The following is an 18,384-nucleotide window of genomic DNA, read 5'->3' as shown; positions in this document are numbered from 1 at the left end:
CATAACCTTAACTCTGCCCCCTGGGAGACCAAACAGCCAAGCCTGTGCTTTAGAGAAGCATAGAATCATAGAATATCAGGGTTGGAAGGGACCTCAGGAGGTCATCTAGTCCAACCCCCTGCTCAAAGCAGGACCAATCCCCAACTAAATCATCCCAGCCAGGGCTTTGTCAAGCCTGACCTTAAAAACCTCTAAGGAAGGAGATTCCACCACCTCCCTAGGTAACCCATTCCAGTGCTTCACCATCCTCCTAGTGAAAAAGTTTTTCCTAATATGCAACCTAAACCTCCCCCACTGCAACTTGAGACCATTACTCCTTGTTCTGTCACCTGGTACCACTGAGAACAGTCTAGATCCATCCTCTTTGGAACCCCCTTTCTGGTAGTTGAAAGCAGCTATCAAATCCCCCCTCATTCTTCTCTTCTGCAGACTAAACAATCCCAGTTCCCTCAGCCTCTCCTCATAAGTCATGTGCTCCAGCCCCCTAATCATTTTTGTTGCCCTCCGCTGGACTCTTTCCAATTTTTCCACATCCTTCTTGTAGTGTGGGGCCCAAAACTGGACACAGTACTCCAGATGAGGCCTCACCAATGTAGAATAGAGGGGAACGATCACGTTCCTCGATCTGCTGGCAATGCCCCTACTTCTACAGCCCAAAATGCTGTTAACCTTCTTGGCAACAAGGGCACACTATTGACTCATATCCAGCTTCTCGTCCACTGTAACACCTAGGTCCTTTTCTGCAGAACTGCTTCCTAGCCATTCGGTCCCTAGTCTGTAACAGTGCATGGGATTCTTCCGTCCTAAGTGCAGGACTCTGCACTTGTCCTTGTTGAACCTCATCAGATTTCTTTTGGCCCAATCCTCTAATTTGTCTAGGTCCCTCTGTATCCTATCCCTACCCTCCAGCGTATCTACCACTCCTCCCAGTTTAGTGTCATCTGCAAACTTGCTGAGAGTGCAGTCCACGCCATCCTCCAGATCATTAATGAAGATATTGAACAAAACCAGCCCCAGGACCGACCCTTGGGGCACTCCGCTTGATACCGCTGCCAACTAGACATGGAGCCATTGAGCACTACCCATTGAGCCCGACGATCTAGCCAGCTTTCTATCCACCTTACAGTCCATTCATCCAGCCCATACTTCTTTAACTTGCTGGCAAGAATACCATGGGAGACCGTATCAAAAGCTTTGCTAAAGTCAAGGAATAACACATCCACTGCTTTCCCCTCATCCACAGACCAGTTATCTCCTTATAAAAGGCAATTAGGTTAGTCAGGCATGACTTGCCCTTGGTGAATCTATGCTGACTGTTCCTGATCACTTTCCTCTCCTCTAAGTGCTTCAGAATTGATTCCTTGAGGACCTGCTCCATGATTTTTCCAGGGACTGAGGTGAGGCTGACTGGCCTGTAGTTCCCCAGATCCTCCTTCTTCCCTTTTTTAAAGAAGCAGGAAATGAAAGGAGGCGATATATGAAGCAGCACCAACTCCCATTGCTGTTTGGCCCTGCTGGGCTAGCAGCCTCAGTAAAGCAAGCAGAGACAATTCAAAGCCAGCAGAGGCTCATGGCAGCTGTAGATAGACTCTTCCCCCCCCCCCCCCCCCCGCATCCTGGCCCAGTTGGTGGGACCAGCCTGCCCTCACCCACCCTCAGCCCCCACAGGGCAAATCTCATGGGCTACCTCCACTGGGTAAATGGCCAAGCTCCAGTGAAATCCATCTACCCCAGCTGGGGATCTGGTCCCATGTGTCCAATCTCCTGAGGCGAAGATTTGGCCCTTCAATGCTGGTTGCTGTGGATACGGGCGGATAGCTAATCCAAGATGATTGCTCCATTTTTTTCTTATTAGCAGCATGGGTTATTTTTTGTCTTCCCCTCCCTAGGCGACTGTGACATGTCTCTGTAGAGAACGTTGTATGATCACTCCCAAGGTCACCGACTGTCAGCACATGCCCTGAGCGACTGTAGGAAACAAAACCATCCGAAACTGTCAGAAAGAGTCAGTGCAACGAATCATGGGCCAGGCTAAGTTGGTGTAAATCAGGCTGGCGCCACTGATTCCAGCAAAGATTGCCTGTGGGATTCCAGTGGTGCTGTGGCCAATTCACACCAGCTGGGCATCTGGCCCGTTGACTCCTTTGGAGCAAACCTGAGTGACACCAGTGGACATCTGGCCCTGGCTGATTCACACTAGCTGGGGATCTGGCCTATTGACTCCAATGAAGCTGCACCGATGTACATCCCCGGGGATCTGGCCCATTGTGTCAATGAAAACAACGAGATGATGCTAGAAAATTTTTCTCCTTGTGCCAGTGGGAGTTTCTGACTATCCATCTGCCAACATCTTGGGACCGAAAAAATCAGGAGATGTTTAATGTGCCTAAAATCACGCAACTTTGCCTCAGGTTACACAAATATCCTTGAAGTTCTGCCTGGTGGAGCAGAAGGCTCTCAGCTCCTCCCAACACTGCAAAAAGACAGTTAATTAACTCAGCCTTCCCTAGCTCCACATCAGTTAAGGATGCACCCTTGTTTAAGAGCCATGGGCTGGTAACCACTAGTAGAGGGGAGGCCTGGCTCCTCCCTATAACACTAGCTGTGACAGTGAGAGGGTGAAACCACCCCTATTAAACAGGGAAAGAAGGGCTGGATTGACTAGTCGGAGCCGAGGAGGGCTGCATGCTTAGGGGCTACAGACTGTGAGGCAACAGGACAGATTGGTAGGAAGGGCTGTGCCCAGCCAAAACCTGGGGTGGGTTTTGATTTAACGCTGGGGGCTTTGATTTAAGCCTGGAATAGAGGAATTTTGTGGCTCAGCCAGAGAGTGATGACCCCTCCTATGAGCCCTAGAGCTGCCTGTGAACCATGGCTCAGAGGAGATACAGAGGCCCCACCCTGAGTGAACCTGTAGCAGCTGACACTGGACCAGGTAAGCCTGCGGGCTCGGCTCTTCCAAGTGCAACATTGCAAGGTGGCCAGAAGGTTTGCTGGGGTAAATCAGTAATGGGGATGGGTCTATGCTGATTTACACCATCTGAAAAACTGGCCTGTAATCATTATTTATGAACCTACTTGGGATGGTTGAAATGGTGGATTTTATAGAAATGGGTATGTACAATGTCTGTCTGGTTGAGACCAGATAGGGGTGAACCAATTTACATCTTGTGACAAAGTTGGGGATTTTTGTAGTGTTTTACATGAATAGTGTGTGCGCACCTCAGTTTCCCTATGTACTGCATGTTTAACAAGGTGGTGGGAGAGGGTTGGTTGTTGCAGAGGACCAGGTGTGACCTCGCCTGGCAGCTGGGATCCCCAGACAATGGCCTAACAACTGGTGACCTGGTGACTAAGAGGCCCACCCTAGTTTGGCAGCCAGCGGTTCTGGCCAGTGGTATGACAAAGGGCTGAGGAGAGAGCACCCAGGTGACCTGACCAGCCGGTTCCAGCCAGAGGAGAACAAAGGACGGAAGAGAAAGGGCCCCAGCGACCTGTTTACCTGGGGACGGAAGACAAAAGACAGGGGAGGAGTTGTTGGGGCCAGTGATATCGGATGCCCAGCTTTTGGAAAGCTCAGGGTCTCGGGACTGGAGAGAGAGAGCAGGCAGAGCCCACCTGGATGCAGAGGAGACTTAGATGTACTGTGCTGAGGGAGGCCAGGCCTGAGGGCCCTGAGAGTTTCCTATGCTGTGTTCAGACGCTCAATAAACCCTCCTGTTTTACGCTGGCTGAGAGTCACTCCAGTCTAGAGAACAGGGTTGCATTATTCCCTCTGGGAGTGGAGGCCCTGGGGGGTCCAGAGCGAGTGGACTCCCTGAGGGAGCCCACAGCAAGAGACAGGCATGCTAAGGCTCAGAGAGGTGCGGTTCCAGGAGGCAGAGGGGCTTAACCCCCGAGAGAGAGTGGACCCCCGAGAAGGGCTGTCGCACTGAAGGGGGTTCCCCCCAGGGACCATACGGGGCCAAGAGTGGGCATGACCTGTCAGTCCGTGACACTCCTAGTCAGAGAGCCAGCAATATAGGACTTAAAGGATGAATTGGCTTTGGGCCGGACAGAGGAAATTTCCCCCACATGCCCTGCTGTGAGCTATGGCGCATGCATAGGGTGTTCCTCTCTGAGATGAGCCGTGAAGGTATTTGTTAACGCCATTAGCCCTACAGTAACAGGTGTGTGTAAGACTATGGAAATCTGCTACGTCCAGTTGATCTAGCAGCTACTCAAGTAGCCAGGTGAGTCATAACAGGATGGGCTTCTCTTGGCTGCAGTGTGAAAATGAGGTATAACCTGAGTTTTGCCCATAATCCAGCTTCTGTCCACACATGAAACCTCTAGCTCGAGTTAAGTGGTGTTTTAAGCTCAGGCTTGCTAGGCTCTCAGGGGAGTGGGCTGAACTCATATGCTGCTATACTAGAGCTAGTAATGCAGTGAGGCTGCAACTTCAGGCTACAGCTGGACTCACACAGCTCATTAGCCCCTGATCCCCCAGATGCTGACTTCTGTTTTTGCCGGTGGATGCTTTTGAAGAGACGTGGGGGGGGGGGGGCTCTGCCAGTTTTGGGGGGAGGCTATTTTCAGCATGTTTATACATTTCTTTCATGTTATAGTTATTGAATATGTATCTGTCATTGGTATCTTAACAATTTAATCATTATTCAAATAGTAATGAATGACATAATTACATGATCATGAATTACAGTATATTAAAATCATTGCACTCACCCAAAAGCTGTCTTCACTAATGTTCCTGTTGAAAGACGTTACATCTCACTGTGGCTTTCTGGATGAAACTGTGAGCGATCTTATTTACATCTAGTTCCCTGGTCTGGTCTTGATTCACATTAAAGACAGCTACATAATTCAGTCGCATCTGTCCCGATCGCGGTATAGTAGTCTAATAATTCCACCTTCCAGTTTCAGTGTGTGCATTGGAAGTTACTTCGCCTTAAACCGAAATCTTTAATAACACTTATCACATAAAAAACCCACTGTGGTTCGTGGGTGCTGAGCACCCCTTATTTTTTCCGATTGATACTTGAGCCTTAGAGCACCCATGGAGTCAGCACCTATGGATCCCATCACTGGGTAGCTTCAGAGTTGTGCGACTCTCGCTCGAGCCATGCTAACTCGAGGGGCGTAACTCCGGCTGGCTGTTGGCAGAAGGTGACGTTGGCAAATGAGTCAGTTCTTGAATTCCCAGGGCAAAACTACCCTGTGTAAAGGCTGCCATGGCCACATAGGGTCGCCAAGCCTCCAGGATTGTCCTGGAGTCTGCAGAAATTAAAGATTGTGTCATGAAAAAACTTCCAGGAATACGTCCAGCCGAAATTGTCAACCCTACTGACACATGGCAGTGGGAGATGCTATTCCTGGTAAGTCAGATACTGTGTCCCAGGAGAATCTCCCTCTGATAAATTTGTCAATTTCATGTTTTCTCTGACAAGCTTCTACTGTACTGTACATACAGGAAATGCTGCGGTATTTGCTGTACCTTGGCCTTTAGGACCAGCCTGCTAATGCTTTCTGTAGTGTCGATCTAGGCATCATGGTTTAGATGTGTCTTATTTTATGCTTTCCTCTGTGTTCTGTAAAATTGTCAATAAAATCTATTTGCTTTAAGTCCCTGGTTCTCATCCTTTCCCATAGTGGGCCCCTGCCATTCCCATCAAGCCAGAACCTCCCTTCCCCTGAGCAATATGGGACAAGCCAGCTGGTCATGGCCCAGACCTGTCCTCCAACTCTGGACAAGCTCTACAGTGGCAGAGTTACTTTGTTTTTTCCTTTTGCCACTCTAGCACTTTTCTGAAGTTGAGATGTTTTAAAAATCTACAGAGTCCAGAAGAAGGAAAAGGAAGACAAGGATTAACAGATTCCTAGGTTTCAAGGCCAGGAGGGACCATTGTGATCATCTAGTTTGACCTCCTGGTGAACAGAGGCCAGAGAACAGCCCCCAAGTACTTAAAAAAAAAATCTTGATTTTTAAAAGTTGCCAATGATGGAGAATCCACCACAGCCTTTGGTAAATGGTTCCAATGGTTAATTACTCTCACTGCTAAAAATTTACACCTTATTTCCAGTCTGAATTTGTCTAGATTCAACTTCCAGCCATTGGATCGTGTTAGACCTCCTTCCGCTCGATTGACAAGCCCATTATCCAATATTTGTTCCCCATGAGAGTGCTATAAACTGTGATCAAGTCACCCCTTAACCTTCACTTTGTTAAGCTAAATAGATTGAGCTCCCTGAGTCTATCACTATAAAACAGGTTTCTTGAATCCTTTAATCATTCTCATGGCTCTTCTCTGAACTCCCATCCAATTTATTAACATCCTTCTTGAATTGTGGGCACCAGAACTGGACACAGTATTCCAGCAGAGTGCCAAATACAGAGGTAAAATAACCTCTCTACTCCTACTTGAGATTCTTTTCCCCACACCTTGTTAATGCATCCCAGGATCACAAATTAGCTCTCTTGGCCATAGTGTCGCACTGAGAGCTCATGTGCAGCTGATTATCCACTACAACCCCCAAATCTTTTTCAGAGTCACTGCTTCCCAGGATAGAGTCCCATATCCTGTAAGTGTGGCCGACATTCTTTGTTCTTAAATATATACATTTTACATTTAGCCGTATTAAAGCACACACTGTTTGCTTGCGCCCAGCTTACCACACAATCCAGATCACTCTGTATCTGATGACCTGTTCTCGTCATTATTTTTGAGTCATCTGCAAACTTTAACAGTGATGTTAAGTTGAACACCTTAGTATAGAAGCCTAAGTATCTTATGCCAACACCATTACCTTTATCAACCAAACTTGTACTCTGATCAAAAAAAGATATTGTTAGTTTGACAGGATCTATTTTCCATAAGCCCGTGTTGATTGAAATGAATTATATTGCGCTCCTTTAGTTCTTTATTAACCGAGTCTCATATCAGCTTTTCCATTATCTTGTCTGGAAACAATGTCAGACTGACAGGCCTATAATTACCTGGGTCATCCCGTTTACTCTTTTAAAATATTGGCACAATTTTGCTCTTCCCGCCTTCTGGAACTTCCCCAGTGTTCCAAGACTTACTGAAAATCAACATTAAAGGTCCAGTGAGCTCCTCAGCCAGCTATTTTAAAACTCTTGGATGCAAAGTATTTGGACCTGCTGATTTAAATGCTGATTAGAAATGTCTATCTTTAGTAGCTGCTGTTTTACATCCTCCTGATATCCTCGTGAAATGGAGAGTGTTATTCTATGATATGATTGCATCATCTGTTTTCCCTCTCTTCTGCATTATAATTTGATAATTCTACCATTGCTCATGGTTAGGATTCTTTTTGCTCCTAATATACATAAAAAGCCCTCCTTCTTATTGTCCTTAACTCTGCTGACCAGAGATTTCTCCTTGTGTCCCTTTGCTTCCCGTATCAATTTTCTATAGTTCCTAACTTACTATCAACTTCCTCTTTTTTCCATTTGCTATATATGTATATTTTTATATTGTATAGCTGCCTTCACTTTGCCTCTACATCAGATCTCTCTTTAACCAATACGGCCTTCCTCCTCAATTGTGGCTTTTTGGGCTTTTAAACAATTCCCATTTATCATTAACATTTTTCTGATTAAATTCTTCCTCCCAGCTGATTTGGCTCAAAATAGCTTTCAGCTTTGTGAAATTGACCCTTTTAAAGAACCAAGTTTATAGTTACTGGTCTGGACTTGATTCTGTTTGAACATTTAAAATGTTATCAAATCCTGATCACTTGTACCTAAATTACCATTAACTTTTAATTCTGTGATCAATTCCTCTTTATCTGTCAAGATATGGTGTAATAGAGAATTCCCCCATGTTGGATGCAACACTTTGAGTTAGGAAATCCCAAGGATGTTTTAGCACTGGCAGCATGAGCCCTCCAGTGTGATGTCCCCCATCATCACACAGCTTTTCCCCCTACACCTTATAGATAGGCGCGCACGGAGACAGTCATCCTGTCCCCTAGTGTGATTTGATGGTCTGTAGCAGACATCAACTAATAGCCCATCTTGTGCTTTATCTGTTAGGACATTGATCCATAAGCATTCAAGATCATTTTCTGCTACGTGATCAGCGACTCAGAAACAGATCATGCCATTTTTGACATAATTCTGCTCTCCCACCCCTTTTGCCCACTCGAGCCTTCCTAAATAGACTGTAACCATGAATTGTAACATTCCAGTCGTGGGGATCATCCCACCAGGTTCCAATAATACCAACTAGCGCGAATTTATGCTCATAAATTCCAGTTCTTGTTTGTTACCCAGGCTCCTACCATTGGTGTCTAGGCAACTAAAGACTCTTCTCTACATGTCCTTTCTGTTTTGATTAATTTGTTCTCAACATCACGATTTTTTGCTAAGTGCTCCCATCTTCCCTCTTTTTTTACTCCTCCCCTTTTGTTATTAGTTTAATGCCCTCCTGTCCCTAAGAAAATGGGTCCCCCTTCTACTGAGGTGGAGGCCATCCAAACTACATGGTCCTCCCTCCCCCCCAGAAGTTGGACCAATGTTGTGCAAAACCTGGAGTTACCACGCGGGTCTACTGAACAGAGCCTCTGAGCTGCCTTTCTCTGTCCCGGGGGATTTCTTAAACTGGGGTTTTTACAGAGCAGACAAGCTGCAGCTCAGAAAGATCCCCGATTGGTCCCACTCCTGCACCCGCAGCTGATTGGTGCAATCCCCTGCAAACCACAGCTGCCTGATCGCACCCACCCAGGCCCCAGCTCCCAGCCCTGGGGCGGGGGTCCCACAGGGAGGCACTGACTGACGACTATTGCTGTGTCCTGGGCTTGCACCAGCCACCCTGCCAGCGAGCGACACTGCTCCCCACCTCCAATGAGTACCCCCTCTAGTTCCCCCAACTGTACCCCCTTTCCTTGCCCCCTCTAGCTCTCCCCTCCCCCACAGTGTCCTCTTTTTGAGAACCTAAAATATGGTAATCTCCACTTTACACCTCTTACCTAGCCAGTGGTTCACTTCCTGGATCTGCTACATTCTGTCTTCCTTTGTTTAGCCTGCTCTTTAACACCTCTGATGCTGGGGATTGCACTTCATTCATTGATAGAATCATAGGGTTGGAAGGGACCTCAGGAGGTCATCTAGTCCAACCCCCTGCTCAAAGCAGGACCTAATCCCCAACTAAATCATCCCAGCCAGGGCTTTGTCAAGCCTGACCTTAAAAACCTCTAAGGAAGGAGGTTCCACCACCTCCCTAGGTAACCCATTGTATTGCAGTTAGTGAGGAGAGGAACCAAAAATCCACAATTTAAAAAAAAAAATTTTTTTTCAATAAACGACATGAACACTTTAATTAGAACTGAAAATGCTCATTTTGTTTTGAAATTCCCCAATGACCAATTCAATCACGCTTGACACTGTCCCTGTGAAAACTTCCATTTCTGATTAAATCTCTCTCTCTCTCTTTTTTTTTTTTTTTTATGGGAACACTTTTCAGCCAACAAATTTGGAGCAGTTCTAGTCACACCTGTGTTCCCCAGGGAAGGCTTCCAGATCTGTTTGAGGCCTGATTTTTTTTTTAAATCAATTTCCTTTTGCTCACCTTCATGCCCTGTTACTCTGATTGCCTGCAGATGAGGGGGAATTGCATGTGCAAATGACCAGCTATGCGTCCAACTACTTGCATGTGACGTATCTGATATCTGCATGTAGTCACAGTAATTCCACATACACATTCACAATCGCATTGCTCTGGGATCCACGGAGTTACACTCGGGCAATGCTAGAGCAATGTGAGAGTGGATCAGAACCTAACTGTGTAATTGCATGGACATTTCTTTACATGCAATACAGAAAAACAGGTGCTTGGGGTCTAATCCTGCTCCCACCCAGGGCTCAAATCAGCAGTCACAATCAGACCCCTTGTGTTACAGAAATGCAGGACTCTTCATTGCAAAGAGACTAGTGTCCTTCCCTTTCCTCCCCCAAACTAGGAAGTGTTTCAAAATAGGGGGGAAATGCCCACGTTAGGCCATTTTTTCCCCCTACTCCACAGGTCCTACCTTCCCTGCCCCGAAACCGGCCTCATTACCACTGCCCATGACGCATGTGGGAGGTTAGTGATTTAGTGAAGAGATAAACCCACAGCCTCCAGGGCCAGCGATCAGTGGTTGTTTCTGCCTTGTGTAAAGTTAATTGGTTTAGATTTTCCAGGAACAAATGAGAGAAATCTGTTTCCAGCGTGCAAAGCTCATGGCTGCTTTCTGATGAATTATAATTGCAAATAACGTTCTGAAATTGCATTAACCAATTATTCACTGTTGTTGTTGAGCTTGCCCCGTCATATGATAGCTAGGAGCACACACAGTGATATAAACAATTCTCTAGGGCAAAAGACATGGCTATAAAATAAACTGGTTTCTCACCCCCTCCTGGCAGCCATTTCTGAGAGTAAATACCCTGCTGGCTTGAAAAACACATGTCCTAGGATTTGACCATGAGTGAAGAGCTAAAGTGATCAAATACATCATCCACTAAGCTGTAAAGGCTGCCAGAGTTGGGATGTGGCAGATCCAAGCCTTACGATTGCAATGTATCCTAATGAAAAGGGCAGTAGACTAGATTTCAGGAGATCCAGGTTCACATCTCACCTTTGCCACTGGACTGCTGCATGACCTTGGGCAAGTCACTTCCCTTGTTTTGTGCCTCAGTTTCCCCATCTGTAACATGGGGGTAATGATACTGACCTCCTTATGAAGTGTTTTGAGATTGACTGATGGTAAGAATGAAGTGTTATTGTTAACCATGAATCCCACCTAGAGAAACAATCTCAGCCTTGGTGCAAGCCTTTGACTTTTTTCCACCAAAGATCCCTAATTCAACCAGGACTTCTTTCCACAACCCTTGCCCCATGATCATTTCTGCAAGGACCATGAGATTAGAGTTGCAGCAAGCAAATGGAGCTGGTGTTTGGGTGATGGGCAGGGAAGGCTGCCGATTCTTGGCTGGACAGCTGGATAATGTGAATCAGCATCAAATGGCATTTCCAAGACTCTACAACTGTGGGCCTCACATCAGGAAAATGAAACTGATTGTGTCCTTTGCAGCCTGGCCTCATAGTGGTCATGCTCAATTCCAAATAAGCGCTCACTCCATGTGCATTGTGTAGATCTTCCAGGTGGCAATAGATGATACTAGTAACACTCCCAACAGTGACACAAGAGCGTGGGTGCCAGCCCAGGACAGACTGTCAAAAACCAGGGCACAACCCCCAAATCAGCTGCGAGCTCTAAACTTAGATTTCACCAACCACGAGCAAACTCCTCAGGCACTTGAACAGCCTTAACATGGAGTCAACGCCAGCCCCTTGGGTTCTCTGGTCTGTCTTGCTGTCCAGGTGAGCGTACCTTTCTGCTCAATGGCCCTCTACACCAAGAATCACAGCAATAGTCACGTTACTTCTGATCCCAAAGGACCAGTCACTTACCCCAGGTCAATTGCCCTTTAGGTCTTACACCGAAGAAAACACTTGTAGCCAATCCTATAGTAAACTATATGATGATTTATTAACTAGGAAAAGGGAATATTGGCGTCTATAATCAGCAAGCTCTATTTGTCCTTTAGGGCTAACCCAGGCTAGACAGCTGGGGATTTCTTGCTCAGGCCTAGAAACACCTTTCCCCCCACCCCATCCCAAGTCCAAGCAGCACAGAGATACCTAGTACTTTTGTCTGGGGTTTTTATCCCCCTTCTGCCATGTGCTCTTATCACGTTATTGATTTGAACTGGGACCATATAGAACATGGTTGCAACCAAAGTCCTGTAGTGGCACCAAATCTTGTATAAAGGGGGTCAAATGAGGTGTCTAAGACAAGGTTATGGTTTGCTGGTTATGATTATGCTGTCTATATGTGTGTATCAAATTTGTAGTTGAAGTTATGAATATTGGCTCTATACTGTCTGTATTTCAAACTTATGCTATGCTTCTGGAAAACTTCCCAGACAAGTTGGTGTTAGCTCTGCCTAGCCTGCTTGATGGCCAATTAAGGACCATCAGCTATACAACTGACCCTTGCAGCTCAGCAAAGTATGCAGGGACTGGCCCATGTGACTCCAGACTCCATTTTGCTGTAATTTTCCACAGTAAGAACAAAGGGATGTTCTTACACCTGGAAATTACTATAAAAGGCTGATGCCTCTCCTCCACCTTGTCGTCAATCCTGCTTCTTACCTCTGGAGGGACTTTGCTACAAATGGAAGCGCTACACAAAGAACTGAATGACCCATCCCAGCTGTGGATGTATTCCAGAGATTTGATTTGAACCTGCAGTTTATTCTATCACTGCTACAAGCCTGAACCAAGAACTTTGCCACTGCTGTATGTAATTAATTCCATGTAACCAATTCTAGCTCTCATCTATATCTTTTTCCCTTTATGAATAAACCTTTAGATTTTAGATTCTAAAGGATTGGCAACAGCATGATTTGTGGGTAAGATCTAATTTGTATATTGACCTGGGTCTGGGGCTTGATCCTTTGGGATCAGGAGAACCTTTTTTCTTTTACTGGGGTATTGGTTTTCATAGCCATTTGTCCCCATAACGATTGGCACTGGTGGTGATACTGGGAAACTGGAGTGTCTAAGGGAATTGCTTGTGTGACTTGTGGTTAGCCAGTGGGGTGAGACCAAAGTCTTCACTGTCTGGCTGGTTTGGTTTGCCTTAGAGGTGGAAAAACCCCAGTCTTGGGCTGTAATTGCCCTGTTTTAAGCAATTGATCCTGAATTGGCACTCTCAGTTGGGTCCCGCTAGAACCACATCGTTACAGCTCTCATGACGCGTCTTCAAGGGGAGCAGAACACAACAATAACAGTCTTTAGTCCTTTTATTGACAATTCAGAATCCCACGGTCAGGGCCAGCTCCAGGCACCAGCCCAGCAAGCAGCTGCTTGGGACGACCAACGGAGAGGGGCGGCACGTCTGGCTCTTCAGCGGCAATTCGGCGGCGGGTCCCTCGCTCCCTCTCGGAGCACAGGACCAGCTACCGAATTGCCGCTGAAGACTGAAGCGGCGGCAGTAGAGCAGATCGCGATCACAGCTTTTTTTTTTTTTTTTGCTGCTTGGGTCGGCAAAAACCCTGGAGTCGGCCCTGCCCACGGTGGGGCGTTTCCTGTTGTAAGATCAGATGATAGCCCATCTGGTATCAGTGGGTCTCCTCTTTTTGGAAGGGGTAAATCAATGTTTGTAGAAAAGCAGTTCTTCACACTAATTAATGTTGCTCTCCGGTATGATGATACCTACGGTCACAGAAGTTCACAATACAACCGCTCTGGTATTAGATTACAGCGTGGAACACAGATATTACCAGCAAGATTAACGCAGGCAGTAACTGAAAAGCATCCAATAGAGTCTAACCATTAAACACTTTCTTAGAATTCTTTTAGTTATTTTATCAATATCAACCTGCAAGTGTCTCTGTCCGTGAGACATGGGAAACCTTGGCACAAGCTGGCACTGGCCTGCCAGTGTCCCCGTACTTTTCCTCCTTTTGAACATGTCTTGGTGGGCAGCAGAACTGATTGAAATTTTTTCACCCAAACATAGTTATCAATGGTCCAATGGTTCTTTGACCACAATGAATGCGCTCTCGGCAAATTTTCACTTGGTCAAAAATGTCATTTTTGGTTACAAACAGAGAATTAAAGGGGTGGGGGCATTAATAAAAATTAATCAGAGGGCACTTGAGTTCCAGCAGAGCCAGGTCCCTCATTGGGACAGGGATCTCTGGGCAGATCAAACATTCTAGTGGGAGCGGGGTGGTTGTTTCTTTGTCAGAATATGAATTTATTCACGCATTGTAGCAATAAAAATATTGTTTCTTCCACACACAGGGCTCCTGATTAAGTGATTTCCTGTCTGTGATGTAAGAGCGATTAGATTGTCGTGACAACAAGGAAATACGCACACATACCCCACTCCTGTGGAAAGCCCCTGCGCATGCAGTTTCTGCGGGGAAAACAGAACCTTCCCCACCGACTGATGGACAGCCGCTCTGCAGCTGCCCATTCTGCTCTCGGCTGAAATAGGGAATCTTGGTTTGTCCCTGTACTGGGGCATGTCACCCTTGTCTCTGTGTGAGTGTGAATGAATGCTCCTCTGTATTCACACCCTACACACGACTGTAATAATCTTTGTGCAAAACATGCCTTGTGAAAACTAAGAACTCGCTGGTCAATCCTATCAAAGGATAAAAGGTGTGAAGCAACATTCTATGTAAAGTTATGAGCACAAACTGAAATCCTGACTGAAGTATTTTTACCAGACAAGTCTGGGGGGAGGGGAGGGTAAACCTGTTTCTCAGGTGTCATCAAGTGGTCATTCTTTGGGAGGCAAGGGGGGCAGGAACAAACAGAGCTGTAGCTTAGCAAACAGCATGGAACCTCTTTCACCCAGAGATGCCTTGTCTCCGTCCTCCCAGCTGGAATGAACTTTGTCTAAGGCTAACCCTCAGGAAACTGCATTTCAAAGGGTGACTGGACGACAAAAGTGAGGGGCAAAACACCCCAAAGTGTCTCTCCCTCTTTCTCTTTCACCTAAGACAAAAGAAACAGTCTTTGGACTTTGGGAGCAGATCCTGGCCTGAGAATGTTCCTGGGAACATGGGGTAAGGGATTCCACCTTGAACCAAGGCTAGCTTGTCAAATTTTAGCACTAGGATTTAAAGAGTTAATCCATCTTGGGTCCTTTCCTTTCCCCTCCCTTTAGGGGTCACGTTCTCTAGCTCATTTCCGCAGCCATGAGGGCCAGAAGTTTATAAAAACATCAACTGAGATTGTGACCTAATCCCAGGACTCCAGGAGCTGGAGCTTTGAGAAAAATACCAAATATTGCAAGACACACCATAAAAATCGTGAAGGTCATGTACACTGTGGATTTGCCTGCTTGAACCCAACAAACGCATTGATTCTGAGTTTGCTCCGGCGTGAATCAGGAGTCACTGCAATGAAAGTCATGTGGTGTAAACCAGCGCAAGATCAGGACCAAATCAGCAAGCTCCTACCTCAGCTTCTCTGAGGAGAGTCAGAAAACCATTAGCTTTTGAGTCCATAGAAATTACCTCACCACAGATGGGGACTGAGGCCCCGGGAGATTTGGGGACTGGTCCAAGGTCACCCGGACAATCTGTGGAAGAACTGGGGACAGACCTCAGATCTCCTGAGTCCCTGTCCAGAGACCTGAGGAACGGGGTGTTCCTGGCATTCCTGGAGTGACTCCCTGCCTTTCCTCCAGGGGTTGTCAGCAGTTCCCCATTAACTTCTCCATCTAATCTAGATTGAACGCTCCAGGGCAGAGATCCTGGCCTTAATTGTTTTCACAGCAGAAGCAAAGACCCAGGAATGCCATCATCCCCAGGGGCCTCGGTTGGTTTAGATTCCAGAGTGAGTGTCCACAGAGTCAAATGTGCTCTCACATGCTGGGGCTGATGCTCAAACTTGCTTCCTGTAGCTGGGATGGTCCTGCGGCGTTTGGGTTGATCTCTGCTGCATAGCCTGGAGCTGACCGCCAGCCACTCACTGCTGCTCCAGGCTCTGCCCTCTACTCACCCTGGGCAGCTAGAAATATCGCACTGCTCCCAGCCCTCAGTGACTGATTGCTGGGGGGCGAAGGGGCTCTCTGTCCTAATAGCAGGTGTGTAAGAAGCACAGCTGGCCTGGTGCCGCCAGGACTGGGCTGGGGGACCTGTTCCAGTTGCAAACAGCTGTTCAGTTCAGCCACATTCGGGCCCCTGACTATTCACTGTAGGTGCAAATAGAGCTGGGCAAAATGTTTTGCCTGAAACCTATTTGGTGACACCAAAACCACTTGCAGCTCTGGGTCAATTTGGCTGAATTGTTTGTTTAGGGGGGGGGAATCTGAATAAATTGAAATGTTTGGATTTCAGTTAGAAACGACTTTTCCTTTCAAAATGTCCTTAAATTTCTTTGTTTTAAATCTAAGAATGTTTAAAAAGTGGTGGAAATCTAAACAAAACACTGCACTCGCCCCAAAATGAAACTAGCAATTTTGAAACGTCAGAAATTTTAACAAACCAACTAGAGTCGTACGAGTCATAAAACCAGCTCCCGCTCTCTGCAAAGGTGGTGTCCTGATGGCAGCTCAGAATAAACCGTGGCACCTGCCTGCTCTTGGCTGGGCTTAAAGATTGTGTGTGCAAGCGCGAGCATGTGTGAGCATGAGTGTGTGTGCGTGAGAGAGAAAATAGAATAAATGCCGGAAATTGTTCTGCACCATGTGCAGGACAAATTGCATTTCCAAGGGTGGATTTTTTTATTACCTTCCACTTAATTTCCCCCTCCTCCCCCCCCATTTTTTAGCTTCTCTAAAAAAAGATGTAGGCGCATGAGAGAGTAATGTTTCTTCCAACTCCCCTCCAAGATTTACTGGAAGGGGTGATGGTCCCATGATACCAGAAACACTCCATTTTCTTTCCTCATTATGAAAAAGACCACTGCAGCTATACTTATATGTATTTATATCTGCCATGTGCTCTACTTAATATGCAGACCCTGAATCTGTCCCCCTTTAACTTCTCAGTGCTGTGAAATACACAGACCCTGCACAGGAGAGGGGAACTGGAATCGGATCTTACCCTGTCCCTGAAGTCAGATATCAATGGGAAACTCCCACTGTGGGTACTGACCAACCTCCATGTGTCAGTGTCATCGATCTGCTTTCAGATGTTTCTGTTCTGGTGGGGAGATGTAGAACTGCAGGTGCCTATACACACACTGTGCTCCTCTCTGCAGGGAAGAACTTGTCAATCTGGGGAAATCCTCCGCTGACTGACTGCCCCTCTCCAATTTCCCACCTCCTGAGGAAGGGCAGGTAGTGAGTGCTGGTGCATGCGCTAAGGGGCAGTAGCTTCTCTTAGCACATGGAGCAGGCTCCTCTTCCCATTTTGCTCCACAGCAAAGGGCAGGGAATGGTGCTAGGTAAATTGTGGGAAAAACAATCTAGTGAAAAAATTTTTGAGGTTTCCATTTTGCAGGGGTCAAATGGGACAACTTTTTGGGAAATATATTTTTTTAAAATTCCAATTTTGGGAAATGTCAAATTTGTATTTTTGAGATTGCAACTTTTCACTTCTTTCCTACTTCCCCTCTTTTTTAGCCAGAGTGCACCAGAATGAATGACAAAAAGGTGTCTTTTCCTTTTTCCTTTTACCAGTCTCACTTTCCAAAACTTCCTCACCTTTGAGTCCATTTCACGTTGGCTGTCCTATAACTCTTCCAAAGTTGACAAAGTTTTGGAAAGGGAGAGCGGCAAAGGGGAAAAGCATACAACAAAACCCTTGGCATCTTCTATTGTGTTCTGTGGCAAAAGAGCAAAAAAGGAAAGAAGAAAAGGGAAAAAATCTATTTCAAAATTAAATTTTGAACTTTTCATTTTGACCCCAAAAGGACAGTTTTAAACACAGAGTATTTTGCAAAAGATGTAGGTTTTTTTAAAAAAGTTTCCAACTAAAAATGTTAACCAGTTGTAGGTGGATGTGATACATTAATAAAAAGCCTCCCAAAGATATTGCAGGGGGTTGATATATCTGTCACTCGCTGCCCTGGGGTTACTCTCAGAACCAGCTGAGGTACAGAGTTACTTTAGGGAGAAGCAAATGATAATTAATTAACAATCAGGGAGTATTTATGCAACTTCCATGAAGGGGGCAGTGTTGCTGGATGTTGTCAAGCCTGCTGCTACATAGTGGCTGGACTGCCTCCCCAGAGACTCCCTCTTAGCCAAGCTAGCTGGCCGATCGCTCCTCTGTCTCATCCTGTTTTGCCAGCTGCCACTCAAAAGGATTTACTTGTGTGACTGGGGCTCGCAGCGACGCATAGACATACATGGCTGTGCTGACTGTGCGTGGCCATGGCTCGTAGCACAGCATTGGATTCGACTGCTGTCGTATTAAATGTCCCATGCTCAGTGTGTCTGCTGGAAAGATTTGCTGATTGGGTGACTGTTTTCAGGCGTCTCTCTTTTTTTTTTTTTTAACCCCTTCCCTATGTCAGAATACATGGATTGCTGCATTCTCCTGACATATGCACTGTTGATTTGCACAACCCGGGGCTGTGCTTGGAATTGTGGCATCAGCGGGGTTCAAAACCCTGGGCCAGAGTCTTATCTCTTTCAAACTGGAACTTCCCACAAATGGTGCCTGTGGGGTGGCTCAGATCTGCCTTTGTAACCTGCCCTGAACTTCCAAAAGCTCAGGCAGGCCCGGCCTTTAGTCCTTCAGGGTATCGGCAGTTCAGGAGTTACCTCTGTGTGCTGCTGTTAGGAATTAACAGTCAGTGCGGCTCTTCTGCTGAAAAGCAGCAAAACAAGGCCAGCGGTAACAGGAGA

This window comes from Terrapene carolina, unplaced genomic scaffold (assembly GCF_002925995.2).
Source record: "Terrapene carolina triunguis isolate 2854851 unplaced genomic scaffold, T_m_triunguis-2.0 Scaffold235, whole genome shotgun sequence".
Lineage (NCBI taxonomy): Eukaryota > Metazoa > Chordata > Testudines > Emydidae > Terrapene > Terrapene triunguis.
This window is presented reverse-complemented; position numbering follows the sequence as displayed.